Source organism: Sphaerodactylus townsendi, linkage group LG02 (genome assembly GCF_021028975.2).
Source record: "Sphaerodactylus townsendi isolate TG3544 linkage group LG02, MPM_Stown_v2.3, whole genome shotgun sequence".
Taxonomy (NCBI): Eukaryota; Metazoa; Chordata; class Lepidosauria; order Squamata; family Sphaerodactylidae; genus Sphaerodactylus; species Sphaerodactylus townsendi.
Window position 1 is genome coordinate 54,804,616 of NC_059426.1, and position 15,927 is coordinate 54,820,542.

Below are 15,927 nucleotides of genomic sequence, written 5' to 3' on the forward strand. Positions count from 1 at the left end.
AAAGGTTCTGATTGGCTGAGCCTCTCTTGAATTTTAGGGTTTTTTTTACTGTTCGTTTGCTTTTGGATTTTGTATATAATGCATGCCTACTAAAGGTTGATGATGATGATGATGATGATATAAATGTACAGTAGTAAACAAAGCTTTCAGAATCTGATTTGACAAATTCCTATGCAGCAAGAATGATGGCAATTTTGTTTGGGTTCTGTTTCTTTTATAAACCAACATGATTGTGAACAAATGAGTTTCTTGAAGTATACCAAATTGAAGCGCTTCCTTAATACACACAGAACAGTCTATAGTATGACTTCAGCCTCAGATGTCCCTTTTGCAGTCATGGTAGTGAAAAGAAATCCTATTGCATAGCAAGACGCTTCATAACCTCCTTCCATAGAAATAGAAAAGAAAGCTAACAATTCCAAGCACAATATATTTGGCTTGTTAGAAATTAAAATTAACACACGGATTTTTTAACTTGGTTCTCAGTGAGTATGGCTAAATGCTAAAGCATAGCTACCTCCCTTTGAGCACGGGATTACAGTAAATAATTAGTTCTAGAAGAGCTCCAGTTGCTACAGTGGGACTAATCTGGATGAAGCTGCTGTACAATCTCATTCAGTGGTTTCCAACCATAATCCTATTTTTTCGCCAGTTTCCTCCCTGATCTGTGAATGAATTCATGCAAGCAACATGTAAAAAAGTCACAGTAGAACAGGTCCTTCATGTAGATAGGCTGAACTGTTTATAATGCTTCACATGCCGCTTATAGTAGTAATATGATTACAAATGACATCCGATATGAGCTCATATAAACTGGATTCATAGCCCTTTGCCTTTCAGGGTCTGCAACAATGTGTTGATTTTTTATGCTATCCCTTTCCATCCTTAACTACTGAACACCTGTTAGAGTGAAAATGGGTAACATCACTTCTGCAAAAGGCACAGAAATGAGTTTTGGTGCATTTCCCGGGCAAGATCATTCCAAAATTGGGTGCAGCCACCAAGATTGACTTTGTGTACTGTGTTAACTAGATCTTAAACTTAAAAGAAAGTTCCAGGTTGATCTTAAGAATGTTGGTATAACATAAGGGTGCAGATATCCTAGGCCCGAGCTGTTGAGAGACTGGAGATGATAAATCATGTTACTTTGTTTAGTGCCAATGAAGCCAATGGGAATATGTTGGCTGAAATCCAAGTACTTCAGCTTAGCTAGTTTAAGTATTTCAGAATGGTTTGTGTACTGAGCTGCTCAGCTCTTGATATTTGTTCTTGTTTGCAGCCCTGGAAACCAGCATGGCCTTTGAAGATGTATAGCCACACCAAAAGCACAAAACAATGACCCTTTAGCCTTTTTCTGGTCAAGCAATTAACACTTATAGCAACATTATAGGTTTTAGCTGCACTTTGCTGTACAATTCTGTTTAAAAATACAAAAACAAAGGTGCTATAGTACTCCTAACTGACCCACCGTGGAACAAGGCATGAAATGCAAAAATAATAACCATCAAAGACAGAGACAGAGAGGGCTGTGTATTGATAAATCAGTTTTGCATCCTTAGAAACATAATGCATGAGGAATTGCAACCTACCAAGAGCCAAGTCTTTGCACTGCTAGCCAGATCCTAGCTAAAGCCCTGAATACAATACGTCATTATGATTAATTGTGGGTAATGAGTGTTTTATGAACCTCAGAAAGAGAAGCATTTGTTTCCTGGGCCTTCCAGCAGCAGCCTCTTGTTTTTGTTTTAAAGCTTTAGCTGAACAAAGCCAAACAGCTTATGAAACACCCCCAAGATTTGTTCTCCGTTCGACTGTAGAACAATCCCTATCAGGATTGCTGGATCAATTCCGAGTTGTGTACGTATACATTTTGGTGGCTTCTTTACATGTGTGAACGAGAGAGCTGAATTGCACTGGAACATCTTTGAAAATCTTAAAAGGAATACCTGCCATCCACTTCTGGATAGTGATTTATAATGCACCCTATGCCTCATCTCATTGCTTGACCCTCAAGACAAGCAGCCATACTTAAGCATAGTCTCTGCGTGCAGCAGAATGAGAGGAAAACAAGGGAGTCGTTTTGAGGTATTTGTGTGGATTGCAACACCTGGAGGTACCGAGGTTGGGAAGGCTTCCTGTAAATAACTGTAGTCGTAGACATTGGAGGTGATCTATGGCCCCTCCATGGAGTTTTCAAGGCAAGAGAAACATAAGTTATTTGCTATTGCATACCTCTGCATAGCAACCTTGGAGTCTGACCCTGCTTATGTAACTAATGCCATTTAACATTTTTTTTATGTTTTACGGCCTAGGGAACAAGAGCTTACTGAGCATGTGCAATTGGTAAACATTACCAATTGCAAGAGCCTCCCTACCTGCACCCCAGGTCAATTTGGCCTGCAACAAGAGAAAGAAGATAGCTTGACTGAAGGAATTGGTTATTTCCTTACATGTATGTGGTGGGCCCAACAAGGGAGAAATGGTATATTAGAATTTCCTCTAATGTAACATCAGGGTTTGTCAGGCTGTTAATTATGTTATGGCCCTCAGTCAATCCAGGATGCAGCAGGAAAAAGGATGCCCACTGCATGACTGAGGAACTTGGTTATCTCCTTACAGGACCATGCTAGAGAAAGACCTGCAGCAGGCACAACCACCACAGAAAAGCAGATGGGGAAGAAGCCGCTCTGTACTTCTAATTAATATTTTGGACTTTCCCCCCTTCTTTTATTCCTGGGCACTGTTGGCATCTGTTATTGTTCTGAGTGACTTTCCTGGAGGGCACTGAAGATTCAGTATATCTGAGTTGTGCTATATTCACAGCCACTATGATTTAGTTTTAATTGTTGTTGGGTTCATAGTCAATGTTGTTGGGTTCATAGTCAATGTTTGTTACTCAACTGAAGCAATTTCACATTTGTTTAGCAAGCCATGAGGTGCTGTCATTTTACTGATTTTAAATTTACCTCAAATCTCTAATAAAGAATTATGTAGTCAGGGATCTGCTAGATTACACTTAGTCTCCAACTTATGACAACATATGACAACAGTCAAGCAGGGATGAATCATACAAATTGCTGGTTGTTGCCAGGCCTGGACCCAGTCAGAAGTCAAACCATCAAACAGGCTCTTCCTTCTGCCTTTTTACTGACAGAAATCAATGTTTGAAGGCTAGCAATACTGTTGTGGCTGCTTAGCAATCCCCACAATGGTAACTTCAGGGCAAATTCATTTATTTGGTCCAGGTATATGCACTGGTTCTATTATTTTATAGGACACACGAACCTGGATCTTTTGTCAGGTATACAGAAACATCTGTCTTGCCTGCTCATGGCTTCAGTTTCCAGATTTAAGTATCCACAGATTTGGCCATTGAGAATTAGATAGTTCAACAGATAATTATGGATGATGATTTAATTTTCTGAACTTCCCCTGGTTTCTTTATATGCTTTCCAAAAGATGCAGCACTTCCTGAAAAGTTCATTCTTGGCTCTGATTGAGCCTGGGACACCTTGTGCCAACTTCTATAATTCAAATTATGCATGAGACATCTTTGGTAACTGTGCAAATTGCCTGGTCAACAGGAAGGTCAAAGGGACTTGCTTATAAACAGACTTCACCTGCCCAACACAGGCATTGCTATGTGGTGCTGACCCATTCACTAACCAGGAAACACAATCTGGTCAATGTATTGCTTAAGGCTTTCACGGCTGGATTCAACTGGTTGTTGTGGGTTTTCCGGGCTGTGTGGCCGTGGTCTAGTAGATCTTGTTCCTAACATTTTGCCTGCATCTGTGGCTGGCATCTTCAGAGGTGTTTCACAGAGGGAAGTCTGTTACACACTGTGTCCACAGTCTGTTACACAGTGTGTAACAGACTTCCTTCTGTGATACACCTCTGAAGATGCCAGCCACAGATGCAGGCGAAATGTTAGGAACAACAACAATCTGGTCACTTTGGGAATTTTAAGCAGGAATTTTTTGAATCCCCTTAAATAGAGCATGTAGGAGGTATTTTTTGGCCTGCTGTATATAGTATATAAATAGATCTGGTAGTTGGACTGGTTAAGCCATAACTAGGGATGGCAGCAATAGGACAGTTTGGTAGGACACAAGTAATGCTAACTGATAAGAACCCTTAAGCACTGAAGGATTAAGAGAGCTGTTCCTAACACAGTTCATTGCTAACATGTTATGTTTGGGGAAACACCCTTTCCATTGAGCAGCATTCAAAATCCCAGTTGCTTGAGCAGCGTATCAGGGAATGATAAGCTTGGTACCTCTCAGCACAGTTAATGTGCAGGCTAAGGATCAACAAAATCTGTGTAAGTGCTGGCCAAATTTGAAGCGAGGGTAGAGTTCCCCAAATAAATTTGACTATGATGATGCATCCTGGTATGAAATGTCTGATGATACATATTGACCATGTGATTCATAAAGCTGCATTTAACCCATTCGCATCCTTATGTCTTCATTTGGTAGAGATGCTGGCACAATGCTTTATTGCTTTATCTGGGAAATTTTGATCTGTAATGTCAACCTTTGATTTTGAGGAAATGCCCTTGAAATGATGCCCCAGCGACATTGGCACCATTTAAAAAAATGAATAGCCCTGACCCTTTGAAAAGACCTAAAAGTGTTAATGGATGCAGTCTAAAGACAGCCCCTGCAGGAGGAGTTCAAAATCTGAATCACTGGGAGAGCTCTATGTCAGTGATGGCAAACCTTTTCGAGACCGAGTGCCCAAATTGCAACCCAAAATGTACTTATTTATCGCAGAGTGCCAACTTGGCAATTTAACCTGAATAACCCCCTCGAGCAGGGGCTAGCCTGCTGTAGCCTCCAGCAAGTCCCACATGTGCTGCTCTGCGCCTCTCTAGCATCTCTGCCGCCTCTGCCCCCTCCCCCTGGGCAGCAGCCACTTGGAGCTGCTGCCTGGCACCAGGCATCAGGCACCTGGCCACCAGCCGAGTCCTCCATGCTTGCTGAGGTGCATGCACATCAAGTCCAGCGGCCCAAGCCAGCCTAGATGTGTGTGCATGCGTGCCCACAGAGAGGGCTCTGAGTGCTACCTCTGGCACCCATGCCATAGGTTCGCCACCACTGCCCTATGTGAATGCATCTGAAACACTTAGAAAGATCTTTAAACATGATGATGCCCATGTGGGAGCCTTTCCTACAAATTAGGTCCTATACAAGTAAAACAACATTTTAAAGGTCTGATCACCAGAGCTTGATTGGAACCAGAGCTCAGCCTCAAAATTGACTTTTAATGCAAGACTCAATATACAGAGTGTGTGAAATAATAATGGTATTTCTGACCATGTGCAGAATTCATTTTACTCATCAGGCCTTCACAACCACAGGAGGTTTTGGCAAGTCGCACAAGAGGTCACAGGTTTCAGGAAGCACAGTCTGATTGGACTGAGAAGTGAGTATTATAGTCAAAGGCAGACAAGGGTTAAGTCCCAGAACATGCAACCGAGGGCTGAAGGGTAAAAGGCATGAAACTTACCGGTAATCCAAGTCAGGAAGGAGATTAAATTCTAAAATGCAACCATAAGTGGAAGGAAAAGGCCAGGATTAGTCCTTAGAGCAACCTGAAGCTCAGTGAGTAGCTGGGCTGGTACTGCAGCGATCTTGTGATCCTGGAAGCACAGAGCTCAGTTTGTACGGCTTCTGGTAATGGCTGCTGAGAGTCCCAGTTCAACACAGTCCATTCTGCACAGCAGAAATAAGATGTTCGGCGGATGCTAAAAAAGGCGTCCCGGAGAGGAACTCCGCACAGCTTTCCCCCCAAAGTGTCTTCAGAACACCTTATTTCTGCTCAAGCCATCTTTTTTTGAGAACACTTGAAAATGCACCTTCCACCCCCCTAAGCTGCCTGCAAGATGTCTCCTGCCTGGCTGCCTGGAATACATAGTTCAGGAGACATCTTAGTTAAGAAGAAGCCCATGGACACAATGGCTTCTTTCATTATAAAGATTTTAACTGGGCACAGTGATTACCGATAGGAGTGGAAAGTATGGTGTTTTCCCCACGGTCAATATATCTTGGGATAAGGAGGTGAAACATCCTGATTCGGCCATGACTTCCACATGGTTTCTGGGTCTAACTCGGGCCCACCCCATGAGATTTCCCTTAACCCGCGCCTTTTAAAAAATGATAAAATTGGCAGTTCTTTTTTTTAAAAGTGCTGCTTCCGCTCCCATGCAAACACCATGGGAGATGGACCAGTTTATTTTTCCCACCTCGCTGCCTGCAGCCAATCAGAACATCGGAAAAAAGGGACAGTTTGTGCATGCACGGCAACGTTGGCAAGGAAAATGAAACTAAACCAGGGCAATGCAAGTCCTTCCTCCTGGCCTGAATGCGCTGACGGGCTACTGTGCGGACAGAGAAACCGAGATAGAAACATCACAGTATGTATGATCCCAGTTTCCCCCCTAGGATATATCAGCCATGGGGAAAATGCCTATAACTTGGTTGGACCTGCTGACTTTCATGTCACTTAAGGCTCATAAGGACATTGCTTTCTATTGTCAGCCACTGTTGTACCTCTTTCTGCCAGTAGGTGGTGCAAACTCACTGCTCATTTCTTAGACATCAAGGAGGCACAGTTTTCCAGCTTCCCAATCAGCTCCTTTATGTCCAGTCTGAAATGTAGGATGGGGTGGGGGAGACACCTCAAACACAGTAACTTTAACCTTAGAGGGTTTTTAGAAAAGAAATCCATGAAATTATAAAATCTGCTGGCTGAGAACAAACAGTGAGGGATATGATAGCCAAACAGCATGCAAATGTCACCTTTTTTAATGATGCTGCTTTAATACAAGAAAAAGAAAACTCCAAAGGTTCAGATTAAAGATTCTGAAGGTATTATATTGTTGTGCTTTGAGGACAGGAAGCAATTTATTACTCGCTCTGAGGGAAAAGGATTTTGCTTTATTTAATCAATATGATGTAAGCAACAACTTTAAAAAGATGTGCACCTATAATCATGAAGCTTCTTGTTATCCATATAGCAAGGAAAATAGAAATAGTACCCAAGGCAGAGGTGTTCTGAACGCATACCAAGTTATGTGATAAATGGGAACTCAATAGAAAGAAAGCCATGACGAGCTGCGTCTGAAAAGGGATTACATTAATTCCTCTGAAGTGTTTGAAATTAAAATCAAACCATTTTGAAAAATTCATACAGTGCAAAGTACTCCATAAACAAAACATACTTTTCCTGAGCAATAAAGAATAAATATAGAATTCCAGTCTGAGAAACTTACTGGAAATATTTGTGCAAATGTGAATGAATCAACTGTTCACTTGTTAATTAAAATTAAGAATTCTTGATCTAGCAAGAAATTGTTGAATTACCTTTACTTCAGCTAGGAGAAATATATTTTGGTTCTTTTCAGAAACTTTTATAAATCCATGCACGGAGCATATTAAAAAAAACTGGTGAAGAGAATAATGTCCATGTTGAAAACAAATTGGTTAAGGATAATGCACCCATTGCTGAAAAGTTTATAAACTATATTAAAAATAAAAGAACCAATAATTTTTGGTTTAAATATATTGGTTGTAGAGTTAATAACATTACATGATTTGTATCTTTAATTTTCAAACAGCAGTACATTTTACAATATCCCCGTATTTAGTAGTAAACCAAACATTTGATCTGACTTTTTTCATTTTTCTCTTTCCTATCCAATAAAGCCCTTTCTAAATATTTTACAAATACTTCCAGACTACTGTTTGTCTTTTGCTGCAACATAGTTGTAATAGAATCCAAAGAATATGCAGAGCTTCTCTTGTTTCTAAGCTTAAAAAAGCATTACATTATATTGAGCTTTAATGGAGTGACAGGGAAATGAAATGAATTCTTTTTAGAACTACTGGACACATTTTTCTTGCTCTAGAGTATGTGTTGGGAATTTGGTTTTGTATATTATTTGGTGGAGCATGGGGGGGGGGAGAGAAAGTTAAATACAACCCCCCTACAAGTGATGTGAATAGTTGTAAAGAACTTATAGAAGCAGACTCTTGCTTGAGGGAAACAGAGAACATTTCATTACAGATCCTTTCTAACTTGCACCGTGGCAAATGTACATCTGTCCCATTCTTTTAACTTTCTACTGAAAAATAAAACATGATCTGAAAATATGATATATAACAGAGGAAGCAACAATAACAAGAAACTCATTCTAGTAACTGAGTTTTACCTTTGAAGAACTCATTTCAGAAGAACTCTTCATTTGCTACTATAACTTCTTGTGTGTGCTTAAAAAAACAGCCACTTGCAATATTCTTCACATCAATATCTTGAAATATTTGATACTGTATTAATATTTGATCAAACATTTTTGAAACCCAGGTCTGGGAAGTAAGTAAATGAATAGCCAAGAAATTCTGCTTGGAAGTGTCTTTGTAAAGCCGAACTCTGAAGCTGCTCTCTTTCTATGCAGCACAAAACATATTAAGGGGTGTGTGTGCAATTTCTCCTTTTTTATAACCCAATAATGTGAAATAAATTTGCATCCTTAGAAGTGCTTTATATTGAAGAAGCATCCTTGATAACACCAGGATAAATGCACATTTCTGTTGTGCCCAACAATTAAACTGAAGCCAATTTCTCTCTCTCTCTCTCTCTCTCTCTCTCTCTCTCTCTCTCTCTCTCTTCTCTGTTTTAAAGGCCAATGTTTCATTTTGGCCATTTTTGATTTCAACAGTTTGAAGCACATCATGCAGTTGTTTTAAAAACCGGTACTCTGGATATCAGAATGCTTTTTGTTCAGCAAATGCCAAGTTTCCTATCTTGTTTGTGTCTGCCCTTTCAGCCTCTTGTGTGTTTAGATGTTTTACTAAAACAGCACAGGAGGAAAACCAACAAACTACATTTTGTACTCTTTGGAACCACCAGTGCTAGAAATCTGTCACTGCTACCAAGAAAAACAAAAGCAAATCTGAAACAGAACAGCTATTATTTACAGCCATCAAAATACAGTATGGCACCATATGGTGGGATTTATCAAATTCCTTCCTTTCTCATGCAGGGCAAATAGGGCCGCTTACAATTCTCCACTTTACTAGCTTCTCATTCATCTACACCAGGGGCCAAGCCCTGCTTGTCTTACCCAAAGATCAGCGCTTCTAACTTCAGTAAGAGTCCTTGCAAAATAGATTTTTTTTGGCGTGTTCCCTAAGATCATTTTCTCAGTCTTTGTCAGAGATACGTATGCTGGCACTTTTGCATTCCAAATAAATGTTAATGATTTGTTTCTTGACTTGGAATATCTCTTCCTCCCTTTTTAATATAATTGATGCTGGACTGTTATGTTGGTCTTTGGAGGCTTTTGTGTTTAAATGGTGACATTTACCGGGTGTAAGGTTCTGTAAGGTTAAGAAGCATCAAACCTATAATAAGAGCCTCACTTCCTCTTCATTTTGTTCCCCTTTGTGTTACATAGTATGGCAAGGAAGGTCTGCCAATCACTATCACTTCTTTTTCTTGCTCTGTAAAGACTAGGTAGTCACAGCAACAGTGCTGTGACATGCTGGTATCCATTTAGAACTCCAGGGGGGTCCTAATAGGATTGAGGCAAAGATCAAGTGAATAGTTTCCTATCTGAGATTTGTAATAACTCTGAACTGCTTGCATATACATGGCTATATACAGTGAGACAGGGTGGTTTTGAACCAAAGAAAAGATCTGCCTTGTGGCATATCAGGCTATATATTTTTTTTTAAAGAAAAGGATGCTTGCTCTCCTCCTTTTGAAAAAAAAATGGGGGAAGCCCCCCCCCCCAACACTGATAAATTAAACTCATTTCCGTTTCATGCACCCAAACACACAGAATGTGAATGTGTCATTTCCTTTCATTAATTCATTTGACCAGATCAAAGTAAATACTCTGTTTATCAAGAACAAAGAAGAGCCTTTTTGGTATTCTGCTACACCCGCTATCAGATTCCGAAGTTTACTCATCTTTCTGAAATCTGGCAGCAGCAGCAAGAGCTCACAACGCCTAGATCATGGCCAAGCGACTCATGCAAAACAGACCGATAATTTCAACACAAAACAAATTTTTAACATAATAAAGGGAAAAGGGATATGTTATGAATTTTCAGGTAAAGAAGCAGCAGCAAAACAATACCCAGCAACCATTTGTCTCAGATCAAATTTGAAAATGAGGTTTATTGGCAAATTTCCAATATAACTAAACTAGAGCTCATTTTAAAAAAAATAAAGAGAAAAGATAGGAACCTAACTAAAGAAGCTGCTGTCAACAGGGATTTACAAAACAGCCATATTTGTTTCATTTCCAGTTCAAGTTGACTGTTTTAACAGTCCAAGCCTATCTGGACCTGGCCACATCCTTTGGCATAGCAGTTGGCAAAATATGCCCAACTCTTGAAGGATCTACGGTTTTCCTATTCAGAAAGACATTCTTCAGTTTGGGGGGTTTAGTTTGTTGCTAATTTTTATTTTTTAATTAATAGATATTTGTAATTGCAGTTGCAAGACACCTTGAGTGTGGAATGCAGATATTTTAGATAATTAAATAAACGGGAGTGGGTGCACATAACGTTGTGCAGGTGCATACCACATAAATAAGTTTAATGCCATTAAAATATCTACAAATAGTGGTGACTCAGGATGAGGGAGGAAATGTATTAAAATCTTTGCTTTTTAATGAAATACGAATAGAAAATAGGGATATTAACACAAAACAAATACTAGCTAGTAAAACCAGTCCTGAATTCTGTAACTTCATTTACCCAAAGGCAGCCCATGAAATCTTCTGATTGATACATAAAATCAGACTGGAGTTTAAGAGTTATCCCAGAGAACCTGGAAAATAGGGCAGAGAGGTCAGAGAAATCCTTTATTTACTTACTGCTCCATTCCATGGATGCTCAGAGTTAAACGTCTCCATACTATTACTGCAACCATTCTTCAGCTAACTCTTGTTGCTAAAAATGGGTGCTATCAAGTAGCTCTGAGAACACCTGAGGCAAAATGAGAAGGCAAAGTAAGAAATAACTCTAGGAGGACAGTCATTACAGATTTTTTTCCACACTGGTTCACCCACAGCCAATGACCCCCTGATTGCCATGTCAACATGCACCTTTTGTGTGATCAGTGAAGACACCCAATATGAAATGAGTCTCAGCGGCTGTAATTTTTAGCAGGAGCAAACGTATCAGTAGAGGGTATGCAAAGAGCCATAAGGAAGGCTTGATTTATAGCAAGCTTCCAATTCCTGTTCAAGATTTTTTGGTGTTACTTCTAATACTTTATAATAACCTCAATTTTTGACTTCCTGAGATTGTTGATTTCTGTGGCATTCATGCCACTAGATCCCTTGAGCTGGTGAATAAGCTTTAATTTTTTTTGCTCTCCATAACCTGATATCAGTTGGTCTCAATTTACTTATTTCCCAGTCACTGCAAATAGTGAAGCCATCATGATTATTCCACTCAGCAATAGTTTTGATTACAACGCTGTGTAACTTAAACAAGAAAGTCTCAGACAGCCAGAGAAACCAAAAGGCCGATGTGTTAAATCCATATTCACTTTAGGGATTAAACAAAAGTCTTGTTGTTCAGCTAGTTCAGTGTTAGCCAGCAAACTTGTTTTCTCTTTCTCTCCTCACTCATCCCATTAGCCTGCTGAGTGTATGGCATATGTTTGTATCTATTATCTGTTGCTGTTTATTTACTCTGAATTGGTATGATCTAATAGTAGCATTAGTAGAAAAAGAGTTTGGATTTATACTCTGCTTTTTTCAACCATGAGGAATCTGAAAGTGACTTACAAACTCCTTCCCTTCCTCTCCCCAGAACAGACATCTTATGAGGAAGGTGAGGTTGCGAGAGTTCTGAGAGAAGTGTGATTAGCCCACGGTCACCCAGCAGGCTTCATGTGCAGGAGTGGAGAGATTAGAGTCCTCTGCTCTAAACTACTACATCAAGCTGGCTCCTAATTTATTTATTTCATTTATCATCCACCTTTCTAAAGCAGCTTACATCATTCTCCCCTTCTCCATTTAATCCTCACAACCATTTTAGCAGATAGGTTAGGTTGACAGGATTAGCCCAAGGTCACACAGCAAGCTTCCATGCCAGGGAAGGGATTCAAAGTTGGCTCTCTCAGTCCCTGTCGTAAACCTCATATCACTATACCACAATGGCGCTTCTTCAGGAAGGATCTGCCATCTGTGTACAATGAAGAAGAAGAGTTGGATTTATATCCCCCCTTTCTCTCCTATAAAAGACTCAAAGGGGCTTACAAATTCCTTTCCCTTCCCCCCTCACAACAAACACCTGTGAGGTACGTGGGGCTGAGAGAATTCAGAAGAATTCAGAGAATTCAGAAGAACACACAGCTGGCGTGTGTTGGAGTGCACAGGCTAAACTGAACATCAGTTATTTGCAGCAAGATGAATGCTGTCAATGCTGCTGATTGTGCAGGTACCATAATACCACATTATTCAAATTATAGGTGATTTTGACTGATAAATGATCTACTGCTTTTGATAACCCTGGATCATATGTAATCTAAGAAGGTCAGCGAATTCTAATAAATCCTTCCTCACAAAAATGAGAAAAGTGGGTTAGGTTTTTTAATGCCTTATTTGCAGAAATCGAACCATCACTAATTTTATCATATGATTTACAAGACAAGAAAACCCTTTTATTTCCCAGGTTCAATAGAGATCTGGAAATCAAATCTAAATATTAGTTGGTCATCAGTAACCATACCAGTTATATAGGATGGGAGTTGAAAAATGCGATACTGAAAGAGTGGAGAAATGTTGCTGCTATTTATTCACTTAAAATGAAAGATGGAATTTTCCTGACAAGTTCCTTACAATTTAGGCACAAACCATTTGCTCTTATAGTTAAAAATGCTTCCCAAAGGTTCATCTCTTCCTGAGATGAACAAAGAACAAAGCTCTCCCCTTGGATGATGGATACTTACAAACTTCCTGATCAGGGACTCTGGCCAGATTTTATGGCAAGGAAAGGAAAGATTACCTTAGAAGATCTCCACCTCCTTCCCCATTTTTATTTTTCTTTGAATTCTCTCCATTTTTGTGTTGCTTTGGTGTTGCTGTGTTGCTTGTATTTTCAGGAGACAATGATAGAGAAAAAAAGAGTGGTATCTGGATCACAGTTGGCACAGAAGCATTTGCAAAAGGAATTGCATTTTGTTGTTTTGAATTTTGTTGCATGGCATTTTATGCACCAAGCAAGACATGAAGGCAGGTAGGTTATGAAAAATTTACAACTTCCTAGGGGTGCCTGGTGAATTTTGGAGATGATGGGGTTGTAGTGAGAGTTACTGAGCATGTGCTCTTCATTTGTGCATTAGAGCAGGTGACTCTTGAGCATGCCTGTGTGGTTTCTTTGAGTTTGCACACACTTTTGGACATACTGTTCTTCCTCCACATGGTCATTTATACTCCCAGCAGAGGTGTAGCAAGGGGGGAAAGCGCCTGGTGCACTAGTGTGTCCTCCACTCCCGCCCTGCCCCAGAAAGCCCCGCCCCGGAATGCTTCCGCCATGCCCGCGGAATGCCCTCACCACACCCCCACAGGTGCACATGCCCTGTGTGTTGTGCCCCCTTCCCTTGGAGCTATGCCTCTGACTATCAGTTCACCAAATCAATAACTGAATTAGCATTCTCTGGCACTTTGTAGGTTGCAGGTCTGAACAGATATTCAGAGTACAGTTCACTGTATAGGAGGGATTTCTACCTTTTCAATAGAAAATGGAGTGAGCAGCTAAGGAGAGCTAAACCCCATCACCTTGCCTGCCTGGCTACAGAATATTGTCTGAATCATTTTTCTACCTGCTTGGCTCACCTAGATGGCCAGGCGATTGCACCAAGGCAGGGGGCAGAGCCCATACCCTCAATCCCTCCCCATGCCTTGTGCCAATGTGACTGTGTGTGTGTGGGGAGGGGATGTCATCTGTATGGGATTTGTAAGGCAAGGGAGTGGTGTTTAGCTCTCATATCCTGCACATTCCATTTATGTTGCAGTCATGGGGTCTTGGGCTGATACACCTTCTAGGGGCTCCATAATTCGTCCCTTATTTTACATCCCCTCAGACCTGGGTTTTCTTCACTGCATTAGGGGAGAACCTGTGAGCCAATCCATGACTTGTATTTGAGGCCTTTATTCTAGAAGCACACGGGTTTTCTTGCCCAGTAGGACTCCCTGGTCTCTTGTGAGAAGAACATTCTTCACATTTTGGGAGGGAAGGCAGCATAGAAAAACCCAATTTTCCCATTCTTGGAAGCTAAACGGGGCCAGTACTTAGAAGGGAAACCACCAAAGAAGACTCTGCAGAGGAAGGCAATGGCAAACTACCTGTGCTTAATCAGTTGCCTTGAAAGCCCCTTGCTGGGGTCAATATAAGTTGTCTGTGACTTGATGGCACTTTACACACACACAAATGCATATCCTTACTTTCTTCTTACATGGCATTTGTCTTCATGTTTGTGGAAGCCATATGTAAAGACTGGGCAAATTTGTTTATTGACCTCCCATCTGAATTAGGGAGAATATCAAACCCAGAGATCTTGTATAACCCAGAGATCTTGCTTTTGCCCTTAGTCTGCCCTCAGCCCATGTGGCTGTGGCAAGGAGGACAGCTTCATCTCATCCATGCTGCCACTGGTGCTGATGGTTGGCATGTGTGAATCTACTTGGGGCAGTTACATGTTCTGACTATAAGGCAAAAGTTTACAGCTAATAAAGTTCCCTTTCCAAACTCTTTTGATATATCATCTTATCTTGGAAAGATTAGGTCCAATCTCCAGTTTCCCTCCTAGTCTTTCTCCTTCCCGCTTTTTCATCCAGAGAGCAAATTCTGTTCTCTGGGATATGAGCACGAGGAATGCTGGGAAATGTGACAAGCCCTAGACAAAGATCCCCCCTTCTTGTTTAAAAACACACACCATCAGTTAAGGAAAAGAGGAGAGACAGAAAATTATGGGTGCAAATGTGGGAAGTGAAATAAGTACCCACTGAACTAAGGCCGTTTCCGCACGGCCTCCGAGGTGCCCCCACGCTGGCAAGAATTCTGCCGGCGTGGGGGCGGAGGCCGGCGGAGGACAGGCGGCTCCGCATGGAGCCGCCTCTGCCCCCTTCCCCGTCCCACTCACCTTGTCCCCGTCGTCGGCCTGCTGGCTTCTGAAGCCCCGCCCGCGCTGCCCTCCGGACCTCCAGGGGTCGGAGGGACAGTGAGGGAGGGGCTGCAGAGGCCAGCAGGCCGGATTCGACGGGACAACAAGGTGAGTGGGAGCGGGAGGGTGAGGGGCACAAGGCAGCGTGTTCCCTCGGGCTGTCGCGGTTCGCACCGCGGCATCTGCCGGAACACGCCGCTGTTCGCGGCAGTGCAAAACAACCCCTTTAAAGGGTACAGTTTTAGGAAGCTGCCCTGATGCCGCCTCTGGGGAGGGGGAACACAGTCAGGTCGGGCGCTTGCTGCGCTTGCAGCAAGCGCCCATGTTGTCGCAGTCGGTTCCCTGGGGACGGCGTTTTTCCCGTCCCCAGGGCGCCATAAAAAGGCTGTGCGGAAACGGCCTAAGAAAGATATACTTCTGCTTCAGCCCTCCAGGAAAACCTAGAAATGATGTCAGTTCTCTCTAGGAATCACCAAAAATGCCATGTTAGAACATAAGAACATAAGAACAAGCCAGCTGGATCAGACCAGAGTCCATCTAGTCCAGCTCTCTGCTACTCGCAGTGGCCCACAAGGTGCCTTTGGGAGCTCACATGCAGAATGTGAAAGCAATGGCCTTCTGTGGCTGTTGCTCCCGAGCACCTGGACTGTTAAGGCATTTGCAATCTCAAATCAAAGAGGATCAAGATTGGTAGCCATAAATCGACTTCTCCTCCATAAATCTGTCCAAGCT